The sequence below is a fragment of the Sciurus vulgaris genome, assembly GCF_902686455.1.
Source record: "Sciurus vulgaris genome assembly, chromosome: 14".
Classification (NCBI taxonomy): domain Eukaryota; kingdom Metazoa; phylum Chordata; class Mammalia; order Rodentia; family Sciuridae; genus Sciurus; species Sciurus vulgaris.
Window position 1 is genome coordinate 72762379 of NC_136475.1, and position 26900 is coordinate 72789278.

The 26900-nt window shown below is 43.2% G+C and overlaps 1 protein-coding gene across 1 annotated transcript in view; it reads right to left on the reverse strand.

Annotated features, from left to right (window-relative positions):
- Positions 1-21837, reverse strand: part of LTBP1 (latent transforming growth factor beta binding protein 1) — a 492924-nt gene extending 471087 nt beyond the window's left edge. The window contains exon 1 of the mRNA XM_079109942.1: positions 21678-21837. The gene's annotated coding sequence lies outside the window, so the exon portion shown is untranslated. The remainder of the gene's footprint in view (positions 1-21677) is intronic.
- Positions 21838-26900: the final 5063 nt, after the last annotated feature.

Consider the following 26900-nt stretch of genomic DNA (forward strand, 5'->3'; position numbering starts at 1 on the left):
AAAATGTGAGGAAGCAGAGGTTAAGTGATATATGTGCAGGAAACAAGGGCTGACCGGCCATCAGAGAGCACACGCACGCTATGGTCTGGATGTTCTTGCTTACAGTGGCTTTTGTCATTTACTTCATCCAGGTAGTTTACCAACATCTATTATTTATTGCATTGTTTGGCAACATTTTTCTTTTGCAATCAATCCTTTTGGCAGCAATCAACTTGAAAAGGTCAAAAGACATGTTTAGCAAAAATTTAAAATATCAAAATGAAAAGTGTGTGACTTGCAAAAAATTTTTGTTGACATCTAGCACTGACTATGGGGTTATCATTAAGATATCACTGGCTGGCCAGGTGTGGTAGCACATTTAATCCCAGCTACACTGGAGGCTAAGGCAGGAAGATCACAAGTTCAAGGACAGCCTGGGCAATTTAGCAAGACTCTGTCAAAAAATGTTTTTGATTTTTTTTTTTAAAGGGCTAGGATGGAACTCAGTGGTAGAGCACCCCTAGGTTCATTCTCTAGTACCACAGTAACAAACAAACAAACAAACAAATAAATAAAACCAAGGGGGAAGGGGGGAGGGGAGGTAATGAAGCCCAATGTTTAATTTTGAAATCCTATAACTGTGTCCTGAACTATCTCAACCTGTGAGAAGAATATTTTGATGGTACTATTTTTATTTGGAAAATTTAAATTCTGTCCCAGAATAGAGTGTAATTGAGAAGGCCTAAAATTATGAATCATCTAAATTTGGTGAGCCATTCAAAAGAATTATAAATAGAGACAACATATTGGCAAGTCGTATCACAGACATTTTTATCGAAGAAAGGCACTCTGCATAGAAGCCAAAATTACCTGAGAAAATATGCAGGTTGAATTATTTACACATTTCAAGTAGAAAAAATAAGAATTGAGAATAGCCTTTATTTTGCAGAATTGTTCTCAGCTTACAAGGCCCTTACATACCTGTAGAGACTGTCCTCTAAATATATTAGCATCTGCAGGGAGGAGTCAATTGAATTATCAACAATTCCAAATTTATCAATCCCAAATTGCAACAATTTTAGGGAGAAAAAAAAAGTAAAACTAGTGAAAAATACATTCTTAAAAAATACCATGACAAACCAAGAAACTGTTCAAAGTATACAAATATATATCAACAATAATTATTCTGTCTAAATTTTTTAATATTATGATAATGAACACAAAAATTTTCAAATTTGCTTGAATGTACACAGAACGTGATTTTTTTTTTTTTTTTAAGGAGTGCACCACCACACCTGGACCTGGCCGTATTTTATTTTATTTATTTTATTATTTTATTTTTTAAATTTTTATTTGTTCTAATTAGTTACACATGACAGCAGAATGCACTTTGATTCATTATACAAGAATGGAGCACAACCATTCATTTCTCTGGTTGTACATAATGTAGTGTCATATCATTCACGTGATCATACAACTACTTAGGTTAATGATGTCAATCTCAAGCCACCATCTTTCCCAACCCCTGCCCCCTCCCCCCATCACTCTCCTGTGCCCAAAGTTCCTCCATTCACCCTCCTCAACCCCCACCGTTATGGATCAGCATCCATACATCAGAGAAAACATTTGGCCTTTGGTTTTCTGGGATTGGCTTAATTTGTTTAGAATGATATCCTCCAACTCCATACATTTACTTGCAAATATCATAATTTTATTCTCCTTTAAGGCTGAGTAATATTCCATTGTGTATATATACTATAATTTCTTGATTAATTTATCTATTGAAGGGCATCTAGGTTGGTTCCATAGCTAAGCTATTGTGAATTGAGCTGCTATAAACATTGATGGGGCCGCATCACTGTAGTATGAAGATTTTAAGTATTTTGGGTATAGACGAAGGAGTGGGAAATCTGGGTCAACTGGTGGTTCCATTCCACGTTTTCTAAGGAATCTCCATACTGCTTTCCAGAGTGGTTGCACTAATTTGAAGTCCCACCAGCAATGTTAGTGTACTTTTTCCCCCACATGCTCGCCAACACTCATTGTTACTTGTATTCTTGATCATTGCCATTCTGACTAGAGTGAGATGATATCTTAGTTTTGATTTGCATTTCTCTAATTACTAGAGATGTTTTCATATATTTGCAGATCAATAGTATATCTTCTGTGAAGTGTTTGCTCAGTTCCTTAGCCCACTTATTGACAGGTTATTTGTGGGTTTTCTGGTATTTTTTGAATTCTTTATATATCCTGGAGATTAATGCTCTATCTGATATGTGTGTGGTAAAGATTTTCTCCCACTCTGTAGGTTCTCTCTTCATGTTATTGTTTCCTTTGCTGAAAAGGTTTTTAGTTTGAATCCATCCATTTATTAATTCTTGATTTTACTTCTTGCACTTTAGGAGTCCTGTTAAGGAAGTCAGGTCCTAAGCCAGCATGATAAAGATTTGGGCCTGCTTTTCCTTCTATTAGATGCAGGGACTCTGTCTAATTCCGAGGTCCTTGATCCACTTTGAGTTGTGTTTTGTGCAGGTCAGAGATAGGAATTTAATTTCATTTTGCTACACATGGACTTCCAGTTTCCCGGCACCATTTGTTGAAGAGGCTATCTTTTCTCCAGTGTATGTTTTTGGCACCTTTGACTAGTATGCGATAACTGCATTTATGTGGGTTCGTCTCTGTGTCTTCTATTCTGTACCACTGGTCTACCTAACTATTTGGTGCTAATACCATGCTGTTTTTATTACTATAGCTCTGTAGTATAATTTAAGGTCTGGTATTATGATGCCTCCTGCTTCACTCTTCTCACTAAGGATTGCTTTGACTATTCTGGGTCTCTTATTTTTCCAAATGAATTTCATAATTGCCTTCTCTATTTCCATGAGGAAAGATGTTGGAATTTTGATTGGAATTGCATTGAATCTGTATAACACCTTTGGTAGTATGGTCATTTCGACAATATTAATTCTGCCTATTCAGGAGTACAGGAGATCTTTCCATCTTCTAAGGTTTTCTTCAATTTCTTTCTTTAGTGTTCTCTAGTTCTCATTGTAGAGATCTTTCACCTCTTTTGTTAGATTGGTTCCCAAGTATTTTATTTTTTTGAGTTTATTGTGAATGGGGTATTTTTCCTAATTTCTCTTTCAGAGGATTCATCACTGATGTATAGAAATGCATTAGATTTATGGGTGTTGATCTTATATTCTGTTACTTTGATGAATGGAAGTTTTCTGGTGGAATTTTTTGAATCCTTTAAATACAGAATCACATCACTGGCAAATAGTGATAGTTTGAGTTCTTCTTTTCCTATTTGTATCCTTTTAATTTCTTTGGTCTGTCTACTTGCTCTGGCTAGTGTTTCAAGGACTGTGTTGAATAGAAGTGGTGAAAGAGGGCACCCCTGTCTTATTCCAGTTTTTAGAGGAAATGCTTTCAGTTTTGTTCCATTTAGAATGATGTTGGCCTTGGGCTTAGCATAGATAGTTTTTACGATGTTGAGGTATGTTCCTATTACCCCTATTTTTTCCAGTGTTTTGAGCATGAAGGGGTGCCAGAACTTTATATTTAAATATAGCTTCTGAATAGAACCACTTTGTAAGTCCACCGATCTAAGAAATGAATTCTCAGGTTAATAAGTAAACTCTTCAGGAAAGTTGCCATATTAATTATTTTTATGCTCTTCTTTACTGTCCAAATGTCTTGATTTGGTACCACATTATGTGGTTACCCTCAGGATGACCCTAGCTACCACTTACAGATGGTCCCCTACTTACAATGGTTCACCTTTACAATGGTGCAAAAGCAATACATGTTCAGCAGAAGCCATTCTCTGAATTTTGAGTTTGGGTCTCCCCTGGGCTTGTGATATGTGGCCCAATTCTCCCTCAGCTCCAGTCAACCTGGGAAGCAGTCAGCCATCAACCAACACTCAGGGAGACTGGTTGCTAGGATGTTCGGTGAGCTAGGTACTCAATGCACTTTCACCTTACAGTATTTCCAACTTACAGTGGGTTTATGGGGCATCATCTGTCCCTAAGTCAAGAAGCGTCTGTACTAAGCACTTGCTGTGAAGCCAGCACTGTAAGCATTAGTTCATCTGACCCATAAAACAAGCCTACGGAAGAGGAAATGTTAGTATCGACCAACTTAACTGACGGAGACACTGTGCCTTTAGGTGGTTTGGCCACAACTCTAAGGTCACCTGGCTGTGAACCCAGGTTTCCTTTGCCTCCAAGACCAGTGTATTTTAACTGGTCCAACAGATGAGTTCATCAAAGATTCTGATTTAAAAAGCAAAATTGCTCAGTAATGCTTCTAGGAATGAACCCAGATTGCTGATGTAACGGTCAAAAACCTGCTGCCTCCAAACATGACTAATTTGTAGTTTGTCACTGCTGATTAGCTCACATATTCACTTTCTGACACTGTTAATAAGGAGTAACAGAAAAATCTATCCAGTCTCGAACCATGACTGGATTCCAATGATCTGTTCAAGGTCTTGGGGGGGTACAAAGGGAAATCAGACCTGCCTTTTGCGCCCCAGACTTTCCTATAAGCAAGAAGACACAGGTGATATGTGCCACTTATGTTCCCTTGGGGTGATGGACTTTCCCCTCCCTTGGTCAGAGAGGAAGACAGAGAAAGAGAAGGGGAGAAGGAGAGGCATCAACAGCAACCAGTAGGCTGGATAAGCCTCAGCTCTAAGGAGTGTCCCCCCCAAACACCCAGATGGTTGTAGAAAGACAGAAAGTATTTATCAGGCTTTCTGGCAGAAAAATCCCCTCGATTTATAAAAATTCTTGATGTTGTTATTTCACTATTGTGTGCTATGGGCTGCATCTCTATTTACAAAGAAATAAAGGCATTCAGTTGCTTGGATAACTGGCCAAAGAAGTTTGCTGCAAAGAGACTGACACATCAGGAAAACTCATGCACCTTAATGTCTTCCCCTTGTAAAAGGACATGTGACATCACAATGCTTATAAACCAAACTATATTAAATCAAACTTACACAGAGTTTTTTTTTTTTCTTTTTTTTTTTTTTTTTCGTTCATGGTGCTGGGGATTGAACCCCGGTCTTGCCTATGTTAGCCAAGCACTGTCCCACTGAGCTATTTTATTTTATTTTGAGACAGGGTCTCTTTAAGTCACCCAGACTGGCCTTGAACTCACAATCCTCCTGCCTCAGCCTCTCAAGACACTGGGATCACAGGTGTGCACCACCTTGCCCGGCAGCCATTAGAGCCTGAGTCTGCAGGTATTTATGGGAGCTTCACTAGGTCCTCATAGCCATATTATGGTACTTGCCCACTCTCAAGTCTTTCCCAGTGGCTGTGCAGAGAGAGGAGGGATGAAGAAATCTTTCTGGTTAGAGACCTGGCACCATTCTTTGGTTTTGCCCATAGGCCTTGGCTCAGAGACTTCTAGGAGACTTCCAACTGTTACTAAACAAACACAAGCTCTTTATAATACTGATACTAACTCATCCTTGGCAGCCTGAGAAGAAATTTCTTGAAAAGGCATTAAATGTCTGATTCCACAGCTCACTTTGAGGCAATCATCCTACAGGGCAGGATTGTACAAGCTGGGGTTCTTTAGTGGAACTGGCAATGAGAATTTTAGGAAATTCCCTTTAGCAGCTATACAGAAAAAAGGATCTGTTGCTTCTTTTCTCTCACCCCCAAATTAGCTCTTCTGGAGCACGTAAAAAGATCCTCTTCACTGCCCTAAAACAGAAAAGGAAGTAGCTGCTTCGGGAACATCAAGCCATCCACATGTGCCTGGGCTTAAGCGGCCAGCGTGGGGAAGATGAAACGCTGGTGATTAATTGCCTCCCGTTTTGATGTCCCCCTTCCTGAAAGCCATCACCATAATAGTGAGGTTGGTGGCTGCCGGGACACACTCCTCAGATCCCTTGTGCTGGGGGCCTGCAGCTGCCGATGTGCTAACTGCTAAGACTCGTGGCAGAGTCTGTCCTCCGGAGTCCCCTAGGTGAGGGGAGCCAGCCTTGCCCAGGGTGAGCCCCTCCCTGACAGCGGCCCACACACTGGTTGGTCAGTGCAGGGGGACAAAGGCTGGACCAACTCCGAAGAACCATCCAAGCTCCCCGTAGGATGAGCCGAGGCCACATGCAGCTGCATCCTAACTCCTCTCCCTCTGCCCAGTCCTGTGTCCCTCCCGGACACAGTGTGAATCCCATGAGCAGTCCCCAGAAAACTAGCTGCACGCAGATCTCTATCTCTGAGTGTGTTTCCTAGGCCACCTGACCGAAGACATTGACCATGGACAGTGCCCAGTGATATACTAAAAACTTCATATGCTTTGTATGTAATCCCTGCAGCCTTTCTATACAGCGGGTATTATTAACTGCATTTTACAGATGACTGAACCACACTCAGAGAGGTCATGTTCTTGGCCTAAGACCACACAGCAAGTGAGCTTCCAAGTCAACATCTACACAAAGGATTCTATAGCTCCTTGGCATTAAATCCCACACAATTTATTTCATGATAGGTACCAGAGACTCAAATCCTAGATATTTTTATGAAGTGCAACTTACATTAAAACAAAAGTTGTATTTTAAAGATAAATGGAGTGCAACTATAAAGAGATGGCACAAGGGAGCTTCTTTTTTGCAATAAAATAAAATAAGGTCTGGAGTTTTGTTAATGATATTGTACTAACATTCATTTCCTGGTTTTGATAATGTGCTCTGCCTACATGAGACATTAGAATCGAGTGAAGCTGGGCGACAGGTACAGAAGCATTTACCCACTTACTATTTTTGTACCTTCTTTGAGTCTAAAGTTATATTTCAAAATAATACATTTAACATTTTAAAGGAAAAAAAGAGATATAAGAAATTCCAATGTCTTAAAAAACACTCTTCAAAAGGGAATGGAAAAGGTATTTTATAATAATTGCTAAAGAAAAATATTAGACAATGATCAATAAGAACTTAATAAAGGGCTGGGAAGATAGCTCAGTTGGTAGAGTGCTTGCCTTGCAAGCACAAGGCCCTGGGTTCAATCCCCAGCACTGCAAAAAAGAAAGAAAGAAAGAACTTAATATAAATACTTTTCTATGCCTTATTGAATGTTAAGCAAGCCCCTTCTCCTGCAAACTAAAGATGTGAGATTATGTTGGCCCCAAGGTAGAAGCACTGTAACTGGAAGCAATCACATCATGCTGGAGACAATAACCCTGCCCCAACACAACATGGAAGCAAACATTGCTGTTGCCTCTCTTCCTTTCACAGCTGCTTCCCAACATGGAATTCCAGGCAGAGGTGAGGAAGTGAGAGCAGGGGCCTTGTGATGTGGACCTGTCCCACCATTTTCCCCAAGGCCCCAGCCTCCCCCTCTTGGATTGGTTTCAGCCTCCCACCATTAGCATCCAAATCCCTCCTGGACCCCTAAGCAAAGGGATCAACCAGCTAGCAGGTGTTATCTTCCCAGGCTGTGGGCCAGAGGCAGCTGTCCTGGAAGTTAGCCCAGCTCCTTCTCCCCCAGGGTTGATTCATCTGTCAATCAGTAATGGCGGGTGAGTCTGGGGATGACGTGCAGGACAGTAACTGGAGCAGAGGAAGATGAGGGGTGGAAAGGCATTGGTATTGGGAGCAGAATTGCCACAACCGGGAGAGGGGAAGGTGTGTGTGGAGACTGGGACACAACTGGGCAGTGATTTCTTGGACAGAACCCCAAAAGCACACTCAACAAGAGCAAAAATTAGACAAGTAGGATTACAACAGACTAAAAGACCCCTTCAAAGAAAAGGAAACAACAGAGTAAAAAGACAACCCACAGATTTGGAGAAAATATTTGCAAACCATACATCTAATAAGGGGCTAATAATCAAAATATATCAGGACTCAAACAGCTCAATACCAAGAAAACAACCAACCTGATTTTTAAAATGAACAAAGAACTTTAAGACATTCCTCAAAAGAAAACATATGAATGGCAAGCAGATGTATGAAAAAAATGTTCAACATCTCTAATCATCAGGGAAATGCAAATTAAACCCACAGTATCACCTCGGACCTGTTAGAATGGCTGTCATCAGAAAGACGACATGCTAGTGGGGATGTGGAGAAAAGGGAACCCAGTCCACTGTCAGTGGGAATGTAAAGGAGTGCAGTCATTTTGGAAAACAGTATGGTGATTCTTCAAAAAAATAAAAATAGAATTACTATATGATCCAGCTATCTCACTACTGGGTGTACATCCAAAATAAATTGATACAAAGAAATTGGTACAAATTGATACAATTGAAATTGGTACAAAGAAGAGATACCTGTTCATGTTTTCATGTTTATTTCAGTACTATCCACATGATGGATATGGGAAACAACCTATCTGTCCATCAATGGAGGATAATGTGGTGTATACATACATGGAAACACTATTAAAGTCTGTCATTTGTGACAACATGGGTCAATCTGGAGGACCCAATACAGTGAACTAAGACAGGCACAGAAAGACAAATACTCTATGATCTCATCTATATATGGAATTTTAAAAATAACTCATAGAAACAAAGAGTAGATAGTGGTCATTAAAGGCAAGGGGCTGAGGTGGGGAAGGGAAAGGGGAGATGTTAGTCACAGGGTCTCAAGTCTTAGACAGAAGGAACAAGTTTTCATGATCTATTACACAGCATGGGTGACAATAAAATAATATATTGGTTATTTCAAAACTACTAAGACAACTCTCAGCTTTCTCACTACAAAAAACATAGGTAATATCATGGAGATATTAATTAATTTGAATTTTTCTACAATGTATGCATATATCAAAATATTCCATTATATCACTGTTTTAGTCAGCTATTTTCCTGCTGTGACTAAAACATCTAACCAGAACAATTGTAGGGGAGGAAAAGTTTATTTGAGGGCTCACGGTTTCAGAGATCCTGGTTCATAGAAGGCCGGCTCCACTCCTTGGGGGTTTGAGGTGAGGCTGAACATCATGGTGGAAGAGTGGAAGAGGGAAATAGCTCACATTGTGATCAGAAAGCAGAGAGAGACTCCACTCTCCAGGTACAAAATATATACCCCAGAGCCACGCCCAATTCCCACCTCCTCTAGCCACACCCTACAACTTCAGTTACCACTCAGTTAACCCCTATCAGGGGATGAAATCACTGATTGGTTAAGACTCTCACAACCCAATCATTTCTCCTCTGAACCTTCTTGCATTGTCTCATATGTGAGATTTTGGGGGATACCTCACATCCAAACCATAACAATCACATAAGTATGTATCATTACTAGTCTAATTAATTAATTAAAGACTGACATAAGATTCTGGCTCAATCACAGTCATTAACATCTCCACCTACCTCACCAGAAAAGTCATTAAGGGGTGGGGTTATGTTCAGCTCATGGTGACATTTACATGTTTTTTAAAATTCAAAACTTTATTTGAAAGTTTAAATTTTATGCAGGTAGCTCAGTGGTAGAGCATGTGCCTAGTATGTGTGAGGCCCTGGGGTTTGATCCCCTACATCACACCAAAAAAAGTTTAAATTTTATTTTTGGCAGCAACTACTGACAATTATTTTCCTTGATGTGACTCTCTTCATTTTCAAGAAAATGCCTAATACCCAAGTCTGAAGAGTCGATTTTGCCTGCCTCTCGCCTGTCCATCACCTGCCTTACTCCTATCCATCACCCACCGCCGGAAGTTCACCTCCCAGTCGTCCAACAACAGTCAGCAAACTGATCGCCAACCGCCAGTGGAGCGCCAGCTGCCTGCTGCTGCCTGGAAGTTCACTGTCACAGTACCTGCAGGTTTGATTACACGTGGCTGCCACCACTTTGAGACAACAGCCAGGCCCCGTAGGACCCCTGGCTGGACTGACTGAGCCCCGTCTCCAGGATCCCTCAGCCTGACTGATCACTCCCTGCCTCGGGGACCCTCACATCGCTGATTGCTCTCTGCCGCCAGGACCCCCAGACCAACTGACTGCGCCCTAGCACCGGGACCCTCAGACTGTCTGATTGCACCCGGCCTCCAGGATCCCACAACCACACCAAACACACCCGACCTCCAGGACCCCTGCCTGACCAACCGCACTCTACCACCAGGACCTCCAGCCGACCACGTCCACACCCTGAGCTGCAGCTCCCCATTTGCCAGCACATTTGGAAGCCAGAGCAGCCATCTTGGATAATCCTGGAAGCCGTATTTCTGATCTTTAGGTGGGGCAAATCCCATCCTGCGACGCCTTCTGGAGACTTGAAGCTCATAGTTGGCTACATCCTACATCCCTCTGCATCCTCTTTGTCCTCCATTAGAAACTGCAGACCTTATTGCAAATCTGTTTATTATACTGAAGATAATAATTGAACTCATTCTGTTTATTATGACAATATTGTTATTGTCCTCATAGGAGCTATTTGGTCTAGGATTGTATACTGTCTGAATTGGGCACTGCTAATATTGATCTCCCCCTTAAAGAAAAGGTTTAGGAAACCTATAGGGCCACTATAAGCCTATAGGGGGAAATCTGCAATACCCCAGATCTGCACTGCTAGAGGGGAAGATACATAAACAACATGAAAAAACAAGGGAATAAAATGATCCAAACAAATCTAGATTCTGTATTAATAGAATCCAATGACAGTATGTTAGAAGAAATGTCAGAAAAGGACTTCAGATTATACATGATTAAGATGATTCGCAAAGCAAAGGATGAGATAAGAGAGCAAATGCAGCCAATGAGTGATAATACCAATAAGCAGTTGAAAGAGCAACTGCAGGAAGCAAAAGATCATTTCAACAAAGAGATAAAGATTCTCCAAAAACAAAAAAACAAAAAAACAAAAAAACCAGAAATCCTTGAAATGAAGGAAACAATAAACCAAATAAAAAACTCAATGGAAAGCATCACCAAAAGACTAGACCACTTGGAAGACAGAACCTCAGATAATGAAGACAAAATATTTAATCTTGAAAATAAAGTTGCCCAAACAGAGAAGATGGTAAGAAATCATGAACAGAATCTCCAAGAACTATGGGACATCATGAAAAGACCAAATTTAAGAATTATTGGGATTGAGGAAGGCACAGAGATACAAACCAAAGGAATGAACAACCTATTCAATGAAATAATATCAGAAAATTTCCCAAGCCTGAATAGTCATGGCCTGTCACTTGTTCCATGAAGTATAAATGGCATTCCATGGGAAAAAAGTAGCTAATTCAGCTTGTAATTTATTCACACAGGGGGTTCTCCTTGAGAAAGCCATCCTACTTCAGTGTGTTAATCAGCTTTCATTACTATAACAAACACCTGAGATAAATCAACTTACAAACAGAAAAGATTTATTTTGGCTCATAGTTTTGGAGTTTCCATCCAGGATTAGGTAGAAACATTGCATTTAAGCCTCTGAGGGGTGGGGGACACATTATGGCAAAACATATCTGTTCACCTCATGCCTGGAGCATAAAAAAAAAAAAGAGAAGAGGAAAGGGCTAGCATTCCACTGTTCCCTTCCAGGGCATTTCCCAATGACCTGAGACTTCCCACTAGACCCCTGAAAGTTCTACCACTTCCAATAGCACCATGGCTGGGGGTCCAGCCTTTTCTGCAGGGACCTTTGGGGGATGTTCCAGATGCAAACGCTAGTGTTCAGTAGGCAGACGTGCTTCATGCATGATTCCATCTCATCACATAATATTTGACATTGCATGAACATGACCTCAAGTGTCAAAAATCAACAATTGTTACTGCTTCATCAAAGGCATTCCTTTCTTCCCTCCCTCCCTCCTTTCTTCCTGTCTCCACTGAGTATCCTGTGATGAAGAATCAGTAGCTAGTAGTACAGGTTGGGCATTCCTCATCTGAAAATTCAAAACTAAAAAATCTCAGCAATCTTAAACACTGCAGATCCCAAGCATTTTGGATAAAGGATATTTAACCTCATAATTTGATGTCACGTCTCCATTCACATTAAGCAGCTATAAGTTCACTCACAGAGAAAAGCTTTGTACCTTCAGTGCAAACGCTGACCTGGTGAACAAGGTAAATGGCATCTTGGAGGCACCCCCGGGGGTCTGCAGAACACACCTTGAGAACTGCTGGGGTACAGCAGGAGGGATAGGGACGCTATTTGCTTGAGTGAGAGTGGGACGGCCACCCATAGGACATTAGTCCATCCCTCTGGGTTGAGACACAAAAGAGGGATGGAAGTTTTCTGTGCGAACAACAGGGAAGCTGACAGACGAGATGGGGGAACAACCCATGCCAAGGGTCAGAAGCAAGATAGACACCGCGTGCACAGACCCTCAGGAGACTCAGTGTTCACACTGCAGGCAGCCCAGTGGCCACCAGAGCCCAGCCCCACTCCTTCGTAGCTTACAACCCAGGAACAGAAATCCATGAGCATTTCATCTGCGGCTGGTATGCTCTAAGCACTAGTTTAATGTTTGCAATATCTCTATGGAGGAGATGCTATTATTATTATCTCCTTTTACAGATGAAGTCACTAAGATGGGAGACAGAATTTAAGTAAGGCACACTGGACCAGACAGACAGCAAGGCTCCAAAATCTACTGTGATACACTGCTCTCATGAGGGAGAGCGATGCCATTGGCTTTCCTATTGGGAAATCCCAATTGGGTGACCTAAGTCACTTGCTCATTCCTAGAACCAATCCCATCAGGGGACACAAGCCCACCTCCACCAGAGAAGCCTCCAATCATGAAGAACCACACAGCGGGTGCTCTACATCAAGGGGAATGAATGAAGGATCCACAACATCACCCAACACAGATAAGAGTCTCCCTGACATAAAAACATCCCGTATGACGTAGTACATCCTGAATGAGGCCACTTACATGAAGTTCAAAACCAAGCAAATGGATCTGGTGCCCTGAGAAGCCAGGACTGTGCTCCCCCTCCTGGGGGTCATTAACAACCAGGAGGGAGGACAGGGTGGGGGCAGGGGTAATACTCTGGGCCTAAGTGGTCAAAGGCACTTGGTAACAATTCAGGAAGCCATACACGTGAGCACTTTTCTACAAGTATATTTTTCACTTTTATTAACTTTAAAATTTTTATTAAGTCTGTCATTTTAAAAAAAAATTAAAAGTAGAAAGAAAAAAAAGATTCACCAAGGAGTTTTATTTAACCAGGGTGGCAGACAGACTCCTCAGAATGCATAAAGGATTTAAGCTCCACATCCAAAGGGACACCTGGAATAGAAATGGAAGCCCGGGATGATTCAGAGCGGTTCACACGTTTTAATGAACATTTGCTCACGTTTCCCTCATTAGCATCATAAAGCAAAAGGAAGGGTCCCGGGCACAGAAGCGCCCTGTGCGTGTGCCAGCCTTTTCCAATTAGGCAGACTTCGCGGGCTGCTTGGGCTCCACCCACCCACTGCCACCTTAGGGATGGGTGGGTGCTTGGCGGGGTGAGCGGAGAGTGTGGGCCTTTGCCCACGTGCCTGTCGCATTCCTGTGAGCGTCCCTGCCTTTTACAGGTTATAGATGCTTTCTCAACCCTTTTAACCCACTCTCACTTCTTTACTAGATGTAAATATCTTACTTTAGTGTTATTTGAAATTTTAAAATTAATTCAATATTATGACAAAAAGCAAAGCCAAGTCACAGGACAAAGTGCGGCTTTGTTTCTGAGCCGCCTGTGCAGCCCCCACCGAGACCCCAGAGTGTGTGCTCGCCTGCCCGCCCCTCCGTCGGCCCCAGAGGAGCCTGGGTTTATAAATTACAAGCCTTTTCATTTCCTCCAGGTTTTTGATGAGAGATTTGGGGATGCGGCCACCAGGTGGATGCTGTGCTCAGCATTTACGAGCTCGTGGTTTGGCTTCCCAGAGGGACAGGGCTACTAAGAAGCAGACGGACTTATTTTGTTTCCAATAAAACCCACAACTCCTTACTTATTCCATAAGTATCATTGCATGGTGATAGCTAATATTTATTGGGTGCCTCCCGTGTGCCACACGCGGTGTGAGGTGTGTGCTTGCTTCTTTCTGCAGCCTGTGGGGGAATCTCATCAGCTCTGCTTTATGGCCAGGGAACCCAGGTTCAAGTGATTGCATGACTTACCCAAGGCCCCACAAGGAGACGCCAAGGATGTGGAATGTGGATCACAGTCAGCCTGGCCTCAGAATGTACGCCCTGATCAGCAGGCCACATGAACATTAAGGAGGAACCAGGATTCGAGCCCCTGTTGTTCAAGTCTGGAACTTCTACATGTTACATCTGCTTTCTAATTATTAGACTATCTGATGATAGCTTGGGCTTAACTCCTGATCAATGCATGAAAATGATCCCAAGGAACTTCCCAACCGGAAGGGACTCATTACAAGGAGGGGGGGCCAGACAGGTGTCCCTGACTTCAGTTCTTTCTTTCTTTTTTTTTTTTAAATACCTTGACTTTGTTTATTTATTTTTTAATGTGGTGCTGAGGATTGAACCCAGTGCCTCACACGTGCTAGGCAAGCGCTCTGCCACTGAGCCACACCCCAGCCCACTGACCTCAGTTCTAATGCCAGTCCACTCCATTGTCTAGGATGAACCGTGATGGAGACCGTGCGGTGTGGGCTCTGAGCTGCGTGGCTCAGGCACTATCGACCCATGTGGGTGAAAAGCAAATGACTGAAGCAGTGGTGCGGCCTGGGCTATGGGAGGGAAACACCCTGTCCATCCTCACCCCCAAGAAGCTGCTCTGTCCATCAGGGCCTCTCAGCCTCACTCTGCAAAGCCATGAGCTTTGGGCAAAAATTCCACGTGACAGTGAGGCTGAACCTCCAGCTCCTGAACCTGCAGGTTCTGGAAACCCACACAACGCTTAGGCCGGACAACACTGGCATGGGCCGTGCACGGGACCTCAAGCCCCACCGTGGAGGGGTGGTGTCCAGTCCTTTTCAGGATCATCAGGTCCACCTGCAACTCTGACTTCAGAGGTAAGGCTAGGCAAGGCCAGGGCCAAATTATGCAAATAAACAGCCTGACATGGTTGTCCCCAGAGAAGAAAGAAGGACAACCCCAAATGATCCACGTTTGTGGATGGCAGGTCAGGTCCTACTGATTTAATCTTGGACAGAAATAAAATATGGCCTTGTCTGTGACTTAAGCCATGAAGAGCAGCTCCAAAGCTGGGGGCTGCCAGCCTGCGAGGCCCACCCCAAATATGGCCTTGCCTGATTCCTGCTGCCATTTTCGTGGTCAACCTAGGCCTACACCACCTCGAGGCAACCCCAGTCCCTCCCAAGCTGCAAACTGATTCTAGACACTGGCAGGGTGGCCTGAGGATCTACCTCCTCTGATGAGCACCCTTTCATCTTTGATGTCTGCAGTTCCAAAGCTGCTCCCTTATCCCCCAAACTCAGAAGAGGGGCTCCGAGAATGACAGAGCACCCCACTGCCTCCCACGACACTGAGGACCGTAGCTTGTCTTGAGTGGTTGCTTACAAGGTCTACACCCAGAAAGCCTGTGGACACACCTGAGGAGAGGGCCACAGTTCCCAGGGGTCAAGTTAGAACCTAAAATACAAATACCGCTTCCCGCTGCATTTAGAATGAGATTTAAAGAAACAAAAACACTTAGAAACAATTGGGTCACTATCTCACAGATTCTTGAGCTGTTAGAGATCTCTGCCTAAATCAGCTAATTTGAGTAGCTCCAGCTCCTTGTCACTCAGAGAGTGGTCCCCAGACCAGCGGCATGACCCTCATCTGGGAACTTGTTAGAAATGCAGAATCCTGTTTTCACAAAATGCCAAGTGGTTCGTGCACACATTAAAATTTGAGAAGCACTAACCCAGAGTCTCTTTTCCCAGGTCAGAGGATTTTTCCAAACCGATGACATCAGGGCTGAGGCTTTAGATCAGTGGTGGAGCGCTCGCCTAGTGTGCATGAAGCCTGGGTTCAGTCCCCAGCACCACAAACACAAAAGCAAACCAATGGCACAGACTTTATCAGATGCCAGATACCCCTTTCCCCTATTGGGACCACAAATGCTCTGCCTCCTTCACAGGGGCCTGACCATTCACTGCACACCACGGAAGTCCCCATAGGCCTTCCCAGTTCCCTGCCTTCCTTCCCACACTGCGACTGCATGGTGGCCGGTCTCCCTGGTCCGGGGGTATTGGCTAATAATCGTCAGTCCCTCTTCTGTCTCACTGTGCTCCCCCACCTCCGCATGACCTGAACTCCATTACCACTCCTTGTGAGTTTTTGCTCACGGTTTGCCTGCTTTCAACACCCAATCACATGCCTCTACTATTGCAAAAATTCTGTGACCTTCAGCACTGGATAAAGTGCTTCCTCTAGGTGGTCTTTCCAGCTCAAGATAATCTCTCTGAATGGCTCAGTGTCTTCTTCCTCATTCCTTACCACCTTTTATTAGGATTATTGGTGGGCTGGTGAGGGGCAGTGCAGTGGTAGAGGGTTGCCTAGCATGCACGAGACCCTGGCTTCAATTCCAGCCCCCCACCCACACACAAAAAGTTACTGGTGTATCACCTCCTGCTGCAATGAACACATAGCAAGCAGAATCACAGCTTGTTCATGACTGCTCCCAGGGAAGACTTTAACACACAATCCAAGTGATCAAATAGCCAAATCCCAAACTTGGAATACATAATTCAAATGTGATCACAGAGTTCTCTCACCTTGACTAAATTTGCCAGATTTGCAGCTTACAGTTAGCTCCCTTTGACCATGACCTCATAGAGGAAGCTTTTGTTTGGGGGCTGTGTGGCATAAAGTTAACTGTGCAAGAGAGAAGGGAGTTACCAGAACTGTCCAAGGCAGGGACAGTGGGTCTCAGGTCTATTCCCTCAGAACTGGGCTGAGCCCAGCTTCATATTTTGGAAATGACTGTGCTGGATCATTATCTGTGCCTTGTAAATATTTCAGAATATGGGACTATTTGATCAGCTTGAACAGACCTATGGAAAACTTAGAAAAACCACAGTCTGCAAGAATAAGCGGACAAAAATATCATATTTTCAGAATCACTGAAGTCTTAATAAAATAATGAAGTGGAAAACATTTGCTTTATTGTTTTCTTAAAAGAAGACTCTTAAGATGCTAACTTCTCTTTTGAAACAACATTGTAAAGCTTTCATCTTATCTTAGCAGATCTCTAGGGAAGAGCCAATAAACAAAACGCCTTCAATATTTTGTCATTGGAAATGCAGCTAGAAAAACAAAATTCAAGCAATTTTAGTGTTCAGTCACTGGCTAGACTCTGGTTTTGATTATAAACACTAGCAGTTTTGAAGATCTGTTTCTAGTTGTCAAACGCAACCAGAGCTGGGGTGGGTGCCATTTAAGAAGCCCAGTGAAGTTCAACTCCTAGCAAGTGGAGGTGCTGGCTAATTAGTATGGAATTGTTTCCATTAAAACCTTAATGGAATTTAAATCAGCTAAATTAACAGCTACAGACACCACCACAACGAAATTACATGCCACCGTTTCCAATTAAGTTGGAAACCCTGGGCGCAGTAACCACCAACATCACAAAAGAGGAATCTTTGCCAGAGATGAACTCCTGCAATTTCTCCTAAGCCATCAACAGCCTTTGCTAATAGAATTAACTAACTAAATGTGTGCAGAAAACTGGAGTTAAGCAAGTCACTTTAAAGCATTAATTGATTCAGTGAGACATTTCTTGCCAAAGGCTGTGCTAGGTACAGGTAAGACCAAATACGGGGTGTAAATGAGAGGCCTCCACATAAGAGGAAAGCAGTGTTGTTTTTTTGGTTTAGGGTTTGCATTCCCAAAGCACTTAGGGAATCATTTGCCTTCTGAAATCAAACAGAACAACCAACAGACTGGCCAACTACATTGAACCCTTTGGCTCCTCTGCCATTGCTGGTAGCTTTGGGTTACTGAGGTCAACATAACTATGATGTCAATATTTGTAGAGCACATTTCAAAGACTCATGTCCTCCAATCTCTAAGAGAAGCATGATCTTTAGGGAATAGGATAGAATCTTTGTTCTAATAAGTGTGGTCTGAGAGTACATTAGGAGGTTGTTCGCAGACCATACTGCAGAATTAATCTGTGACTGGGGGCACTAGGAAGACTCCAGACCAACAAAACCATTCTCTTCCTGCTGGTATCTGTCCAAAATTGGGCTATTATAGCTTCATGGCTTTGGACTGGGCACTAAATTCCTATCATAGACCCCCTTAAGGAGAGACGTTGGGCTACTTTTATCTATGAGGGACTTAGCAAGCCTGGCATTATGGAATCTTAAAATGTGGATAAGTTTCTGAATCTGCTCTTCTCCTACTCATCAAGGCTTTGAAATATCTCATTCTTTTATCACATCATTAAATATCACATTTTTCAGGACCTTGGTTTTATAAAGATATAAGTGACTGATTCAAGTTTTAGTGTTATTTCTTCAAAGCACTCTATGTTTACCAAGATTCAAAGCCTGAAGATTGAAAACCTCCAGCCAAGGGACTATCAGGAAGTAGCCAGATACATGCCAAAATTATACTGATTGTCTGTGAAGAGATCTTGCAGCGGGTGGACTTTGGGAACTGACCTCCAAAGATGATCCCCAGTAAATACCTGGTATCCTTACTGTTGTACAGTTTCACAGGGCTGGCCTGTGCTTTGACAGAGTCTGTGAACAGGTATTAATTACTCTTTAAATGTTCCATAGATTCCCCAGTGAAGGCATTTAGCCTTGAGAAGAAGATAATGATGATCACTAACTCGATCTCTTTACTAATTATAGGTCTATTTAGATTTTGTTTCTACTTGAGTCAGTTTTAGTGGTTTGGGTCTTTCTGGGAATTTGTCCATCTCATCTAGGAATTATATCTCATCTATATAATTTGTTGGCTTATAGTTGCTCAAAGATTTTCTTATAATCCTTTTTGTTTATGTAAAGTTGATAGTAATATTTTGTTTCATTCCTGGTTTTACTAATTTTAGTTTTCTTTTTCTTGGTCAGTTTATTCATTGCATTGATCTTTTCAAAGAACCAACTTCAGGTTTTGCTGATTTTCTTTATTGCTTTTCTAGCCTACATTGCATTAATTTCCATTCTAACATTCACTATTTTTTAATTTGGCGTACTTTAGGTTTCGCTAGCTCTCTTTTCTTTTTGCAGTGTCTTAAGGTAAAACATTAGATTTAAAATGTTTTTTAATGCAGGAATTTATGATTACACATTTCCCTCCAGATACTGCTTTAGCTGCATTCCTTAAGTTTTGCTTTGCTGTATCTTCATTTTTTTACTTATCTCAAAGTATTATCTAATTTTCTTTGTGATTTCTTTCAGACTCATTGGTATTTAGAAGTGTGTTGTTCAAGTTTCACATATTTGTGAATTTTCCAATTTCTTTCTCTAACTGGTTTCTAAATTCATTCCATTGTGATTGGAGAACATTTTGTATAATTTAAATTCTTTTAAGCTTATTGGGGCTTGTTTTATGGCCTAGCATATGATTTATCCTGAAGAATGTTCCATGGGTACATTAGAAAATGTATTCTGCTATTGTTAAACAGAGTGTTCTATAGATATATTGTTAAACCAAATATGTTCATATTGTACTTCAAGTCTTCTAGTTCCACAGTGGATTTCTGTCTTGTTATTGTGGCCCGTGATTTGATTTAATCAATGGAAGATTTGAAAATCTGGAATAGAATAAAAGATTAAGTAAGGAAGGAACTCCTTTTGCCTGAGTACTTGAGCTGGGACATTAGTTTTTTCCTGCCTGGGAACTTGGATTTAAATATCAGCTCTTTTCCGTTCTCAAGCCTGGTAGGTTTTGAACTGGAACTTATACAATTGGCTTTCCTTTTTATCAGACTTTAGTCCTAGACAGAAACTACAGCTTTGTCTTCTCTGGGTCTCCAGCTCACTAACAGCAGATCTTGGACTTCTCAGCCTCCATAATATCTGTTGGCCCTGTTTGTTTGAAGAACCATAATTACAGAAGGTATTAGAAATGACATTCTGGGATTTATAAGCACACCGCAGGAAGTTTCATGTCAATACATGGCAGTGACTACTGCACTTTTTTTTAAAATTTTTATTATTTTTTTAAAATTGTTGATGAAACCTTTATTTTATTCATTTATTTATATGCAGTACTGAGAATTGAACCCAATTGCTCACACATGCCAGACAAGCACTCTACCACTGAGCCACAACCCTAGCCCCGTCAACTGCACTTTTAGGAGTCCTGAGTTACCATACAAGAAGCTATAGCACTAAACCACAAGGGGAAGAAACCCTTGCGTGGAGAGGAATAAAGAATCAGGGATGTTATTGTCCCTGAGGAGTCTTCAGAGGACTCTGGCTGGAGCTGATAGACCCTGGATCCAGATCTACATAAAAGTCTATCCCTGGACTTCATAGATTCATGAACCTTCCCTACCAACCATATGTTTATGTAGATACGCTTTTCTGTACCTTGCAACTAAGAGTTTTGCTTCTAATAGAATAAATAAAAGGCTTGAATAATTTTGAAATTATTCTGGTTAAATATACTGCATTTTATTTAACTATGGCTTAACTCTGGAATTGGACTATGTGGATTGTGGCTTTCAGAGCATTACAATAATCTACTGAGCACCTTCTCAATACATGTGTTGGCTTTAATCCCAATGGAAAAACTCCTACAATATAGGTGTCTCTCTTAAATGCTGAGATCATAATTTGCATGTAAGGGTTTATTGGGAGTGCTCTCTGAAATTCCTTTTAGAGAGCAAGAAAACAGGATGGGGCAGAGGGAGAGGTTGTGCACTGGGGCAATTATAACACAGGCCATGGCAGATCCACAGGAGCCCTGAGTTGGGGAGCCTTCAGAATTGTCCTCGACTGAAGAGCTATTGCTGGGCTTCTGAACCCCAGAATCAGCCGAGTCCACTCTAGGTAAAAGTGCAATCTTGGGGCTGGGGAGATAGCTCAGTTGGTAGAGTGCTTGCCTTGCGTGCACAAGGCCCTGGGTTCAATCCCCAGTACCGAAAAAAAAAAGTGCAATCTTGGGTGAGGTAGTCCCTCAGCCTTGGCAATGCCCCAGAAGGAACTCAACTATGGGCCATGGGCGGTCAGTGTCCTCGACACCTGAGGGAATGAATGCCAAAGGGGAGGGGAGGTCTGGATAGTGCGTCACAGCCTCTGTTACCTTCCTTACTCACTTTACACCTGAGGTTCAAATCCTAGTCTTTCTAGCTCCAAAGTCCTGCTCCTCTCCACTGCATGTCCTTGTTACCACCTTGACAGGCTCATGATCCATTCTGGGAAAACTAAACCCCTGTTATCCTGTCCACTTTTAATGGCAGATATGCTTCCATCCAACCCGCAGCTAGAGTTCACAGTTGGAAGACACATTTCACTAAATAAAAAGATGTGGTTGCTCCTGACCTCTCAGATAGCCTATTAAGAGAGGGTTCATGTTGGGTATAAATTTATAGACAAAATGATGAGAGCAAAAAACCTTTATAGGAATCTTTCCAGCTATACCAAGCACAAATAAACAGAAAGTGTTATTACACTTTGCCAAACTGGCTCAGACAGAATTTAAAGAGGAAAAGTTATTAGTTAAGGTTGAAAGGAAATTGGCAAGAAATGTATATGGCCCAAGGCATCTTTGTTCAAGAGTAGAACTGAATGTCCTTTCAATCAGCTTGCTTATGCTACGGAATGACCAACCCCACCCTTCCCAAGCCCTGCCCCACGCCGCTCCCACCTTCTTTCTATTTCTTCCTCTTTGTTCCCCGGCTCTTTGACCCACCTCACACACCTTGTGCCATCCCATGCTGGACATCCATGACTGTGTCTGCTTAGTTCTTCTTCATGGGATCTGTTTCTCCCTCTGCTCCAGGCACATGGTTCCAGTGAGGCCCCTGGCCGCCTCCCCTGGAGGGAACACACTTGACCTAGCCCTTCTCTGGAATGTTTTGGCTTGGAACTAAGGAAAGAAGCAGATCCTCTTTAATAGTGGGAGAGTGAGATGTAAAGCTAGACTTCTCAGTGGCTTTGTTCTCTGTTGTGAGAAAATAAAAACAAATCTGAAGCCAACATGCAGAGAGAGGTAGATAAAGTGCTGGTGGCAGGTCGCTCCCTGGTTCCGGGTGTCCCCAGACCAACCACACGCTTATCCCTTTTGGATTGGCTACGGAAACACTGAACATCTGTCTTTGCCTAAGCTAGCCACAGTGGGATTTCGATCCTCAGATTCTAATACACTAAGACACATGAAAACAGGTGGACCTTTTAGAAGACATCTGGCACAGCCCTCTCTCTCCGGGCAAGAGGATCCTTAAACCAGGAACGTGGCTATTGTTCTTAAGACTCTTAAGAGGGGCACATTTCTTTTGTAGCCTTTATTCAATAGCTAACTGACCTGAAGATGAGGCATTTTCCTTAATTTTTTCTCAATCATCATGTCTTCCCAAGTTTCCTCTCTAAAGTGGAACCCTGACTCCCCATGACCTGAGGTCACCAATTAGGCTCAGGATATACCACTGACACCTGACAGGCCCTTGTTTGCCTGGGCCATGGGGTTGAATCTGTTCCTCAAGTTCCCTCCCCAGAACTGAATTCTCAAGGTCTCCCCTTAGAAGATGTTCTTATTCAATGCCTGTACTGCTCAAGACAGATCCTCAGGGGACATAAGCAACAGTCAATTGCTGACAAGAGAAAACAGAGCAGCAATCTGTTAGAGCCATTTTTTTTTTTTTTTTTTTTACCTAAAACTTAGGAATCAATGCATTTAAGCACTCTACCTAGGCCCAATTTCCATCCTTTCTCTTTGGATCATTTTCCCTTCTTCTTGGGATCTCTTTGGTATCATACTTTAAACTTTCTCAAAATGTAGAGCCCACACCAACAGGGACATGTGGGTGAGGACTTGAGCCATGGAAAGCGGGGTGGGGAGTTATTCTCTTGCATACCAGGTCATTACTACACCCAAGTATCAAATGTGAGTTTAAAATAACATGGTGACCTTTCCCTCTACTCTTCTAGGACTTTCCAAGTCAAAACATGCGCCCAGGCTCCCAGGAAGTCTTGGGCGATGAATGCTACCTACTGTGTTCATAAAATGAGAGGGAGCAGGTAGCAAAGAAAAACCCCAGGTCATCACAGTCACTAGCCATGTGCAAAGAGGCAGTCTTCACATCTCTGATGACAAGGGATTTGTCCAGGCTGGAAAATCTAGTCATTGCTCTGGCGTCCCAATTAAGGCCCAGGATTCCTCTGGGACCTCTTTGAGGATTTCTGAGGAAATACGTTGGGGCTCTCTGAGGGGTCCCTATGCTTCAGGTCTAGCCAGAGTATCAGTTTACCTGTTTGGCAGCCATGATCCTATGGCCATAACTGCCATCTCTCTAGGCATTCTTGATGTGCCTTTGAGTATCCTTTCTGGGCCAACGTCAGAACCAAGGTTTAAGGAGAATTAAAAAGACACAGCCTTCCCATCTAGGGCACCACGGCTGATTTCCTCCACTCACAGGGACGAGGAGTTGACAGCTGTCAAGACACTAAAGATGGTGCACCAGGGAGGGAGGAGTGGCCTTTGGCTGTCAGCAACCTGACAATTATAGGCCTTGATCTTGGTAACCGTAGTCACAGTGATCAGGGAGGGTTTAGTTTGTTTGTTTGGTCCAATAACAAGGAGTTTAAGTGCCCAAGGCATGTAATTGACAACCACCAACAAACCCGAGACAAAAAAACCTCCTTAGAGACACGCGAGAAAACAACATGGGAATGGCACATTCCAGAACAGCCTGGTCCAGAAGAAGAACCAGAGAAATGCAATCAATTCCAGGGGCTTTGTCAGTGACCTTTACAACAAGCGATACATTTTACTTCCCACTTCAATCCCTCTTTGTATCTAAAGAGCCTCTGGGGAGGCACAGATATAAAAGTGCTGCTAGCACAGAGGCCCAGAAGACAGTGTGGGACGGGCCCTGGGGACTGGGAATTCCTTCTCCTTCCTCATTCTGACCCCTGCTACTGCAGCCGCCAAGGTCTGTGAGCCCCTGTCCTTCATTATGTGAGTTTTTCTATATTTGGAAGCACTTTTGGGAAAAATTTTCCACACTTAAAAAGTCATTATCCCCAAGTCTCGAGTTCATACATATTTTTCCTGAGCCCTTTCTTTACACTTAGAAAGAACGTCCATTCTGGAAGAAGCAGGGAGACACAGAAAAACCCTCCTGAGGTCCTGGTCCCTGCTGTGAGTGGCAAGCTCTGCCCTTTTCAGGTCACTTGCGGAAGCTTTGAGAGGACTGGGTAGAGGGGGATGGGCTGCTTCTTCAGAGATGGAGCAAAAGTGCTTCTACAGTTAGGAGTGGGGCTCAGGCTTCTTTCCTCCCCTCTCTTGTGCTGAAAATGAGCAAGTCCTATGAGCAAGTCTGATAAGCAAGTTAAGAGGGATTTTTGTAAACCACAGTTTGTTTTTTTTTCTTATTTGATGTTCCATGAGAAAAGGAGAACATATTAATTTCAAGAAAGCACAGGTAAGTAAAGCAAAAGCTCCTAGAATTCTGTCATCTTAGAGAAAATCACTATGGACACCTCTTAAGGAATACATCTCCCAACTGTCCTCTCTGCATGTCTAATAATGGAAGTAACAGCTTACTGAGGAGCCAGCTCAGATCAGGAGCAGGGCCGATGGTTTGTATCCGTCATTCCTCATGATCACACGACCACTCTCTTCATTGCTCCTACCATGTCCCAGTGTGGGTGTGGGGGGTGTGGGCTCAGAAGACCACCCGGGTTCCCAGCCCTACTCTGCCATGCACACGTGAGGCATCTCCAGCAGCTCGGTTAACATGTGGGCCTCAGGGTCCTCGCCTGTCGGTGGGAGCAATAACAGCACCAGCATCACATGGCAGTCAGAAGGATTAAGTGAGCGAACGTGAAAAGCACTTAGTGCTCCCTACCTGTGAGAGCTCAGCTCTGTAGTGTGGTCTGCTATCTCCTTATTAGAACAGTAGAGAAGCCAGTGACCTGGTTGAGACCCTACAGCATCCATTGATAATGCCAGGTTGGAGACTTAAATCTCTGGTGAGTCCAGATCCTTTGTGATAGAATGTGTGCATTTGTGTGTGTGTGTGTGTGTGTGTGTGTGTAAGAGAAAGAGAGAGATCCACACTCCCCCTTCACTCTATTTTGTAAGTGTCTTTTGGTCATGTGTGATAGTCCAGCCCGTGGAGGTGCCCTTGACCTTACTACATAGAGATGCAGAAGAGCTGGCAAAATAGGGGCATCGTTCAGAGCAACTTTTCTCTGAAAGGACCCCTGCTGACATGCAGACTTGGAGTCATAACATCAGAATGGGGCTCAAGAATGCATTCTAACAAGACCCCAAGTGGTGTTGATGCTGCTGGCTTTTGAGCACTCTGGCCATGTGCTTACTTTCTCCCGCGCCTCCATGTTGCCACCTCTTCTGTTTACACAAGTTGCCTGTGATCTCCCGCCCTCCCCTCATGCCCTGGCTCTGAAATTCTCAGTCCACCCACAAGGCTCACTTCAACATTAGAACTTCTCCCAAGGTGGCTTCCCCAACCGGAGAGCAGGTGAGCCCAACTGGAACTCACTTACCAGGGGGTGCTCAGTCACAAAGGTCCCAGTCAACAGTCTCAATGCTGTGGGATTCTGCACAGACAGCTAGGGTTGTGACTGATCCTGAATCATGCAAAACACTTCAGCAGAGCACTTGTGATTAGGATTCAGATGAAAAGAAATGCTCACTCCAGAGTCATGCACTGGGGGGCAGGGGTACATGGAAGGGTGAGGGGCACAGTTTGGTGAGAGACCATTTACCTCCCACCAACAGGCCCTGGGGACGTTGAGTCCTTCTATTCCCAAGCTTCTGCAGCCCTGTTGCCAGCTCTGTCATGCCCATGGCAGTATAAACACTGCTCTCCCAGTTTTCCACTGGTGCCATCTGGAAACATCAACAGGGTGCTATGGTTTGGATGTCATCTGTCCCCCCAGAGGTTCTTGTGCTGGGAGCTTGATCCCCAGGGCACTGTTAGGGGGATGGTGGTAGGACCTTTAAGAGGTGGGGCCTACTGGGAGGTCCTTACATCAGCTGGGGGCATGTCCTCACAAGGGATTGTGGGACTCCAGCCTCTCTCTGGCTTCCTGTTTCAAGATGTGATCTTTTTCTATGTGCTCCACTATCTACCATGGGCCCCTCACCAGAACTGGCTCTATGCTCTTTGGATTTTCAGCCTCCAAAGCTGTGACCTAAATAAATCTCTTTTTTCTTCATAAGTCGGCTGCCTCAGGTATTTCATTATAGCACCAAAAACTGAACTAAAACACAGGCCATTCTTCAGATAGTAAAGGAGGTTACATTTGACATCCTCTGTGGAAATTTCCAAGTAGGAGTCAGTGAATGTGAGAGACGAACTAATAACCTGATGTGGGCGCTTCTCTCAGTTCATTTTGTGTTGCTATAACAGGATACCACAAACTGGGTAATTGGTAAAGAACAGAGATTTGTTTCTCATAGTTCCGCAGCCAAGAAGTCCAAGATTGAGGGGCTAGTTTCTAGAGAGGGGCTTCTGATGCATCAGCTTATGACAAAAAGCAGAAGGGCAAGAGAGGGAAGGGATATGAATTCATCCTTTTATCAGGAACCCACTCTCAATGACTAACCACTCCAAAGAAAATGGCAATGACCCATTCGTGAGGACAGACCCCTTACAACCTAATCAACCCTTAAAAAGTCCCACCTCCCAACACTGCTGCATTGGAGACTGGAGATTAAGTGTTCAACACATGAAGTCTGGGGGACACATTGAATCATAGCAGTATTTGTTCATGTAAGTGGAATGGTCCCAGTTACCCAAACCCCAGACATAAAGGAAAAGTCTATCTCAAAAAGATGTTTCACGGAGAGTTTTCCATGATGTGACCAGTTCTTCACTCAGTTGTTTATCCCAACAGATAC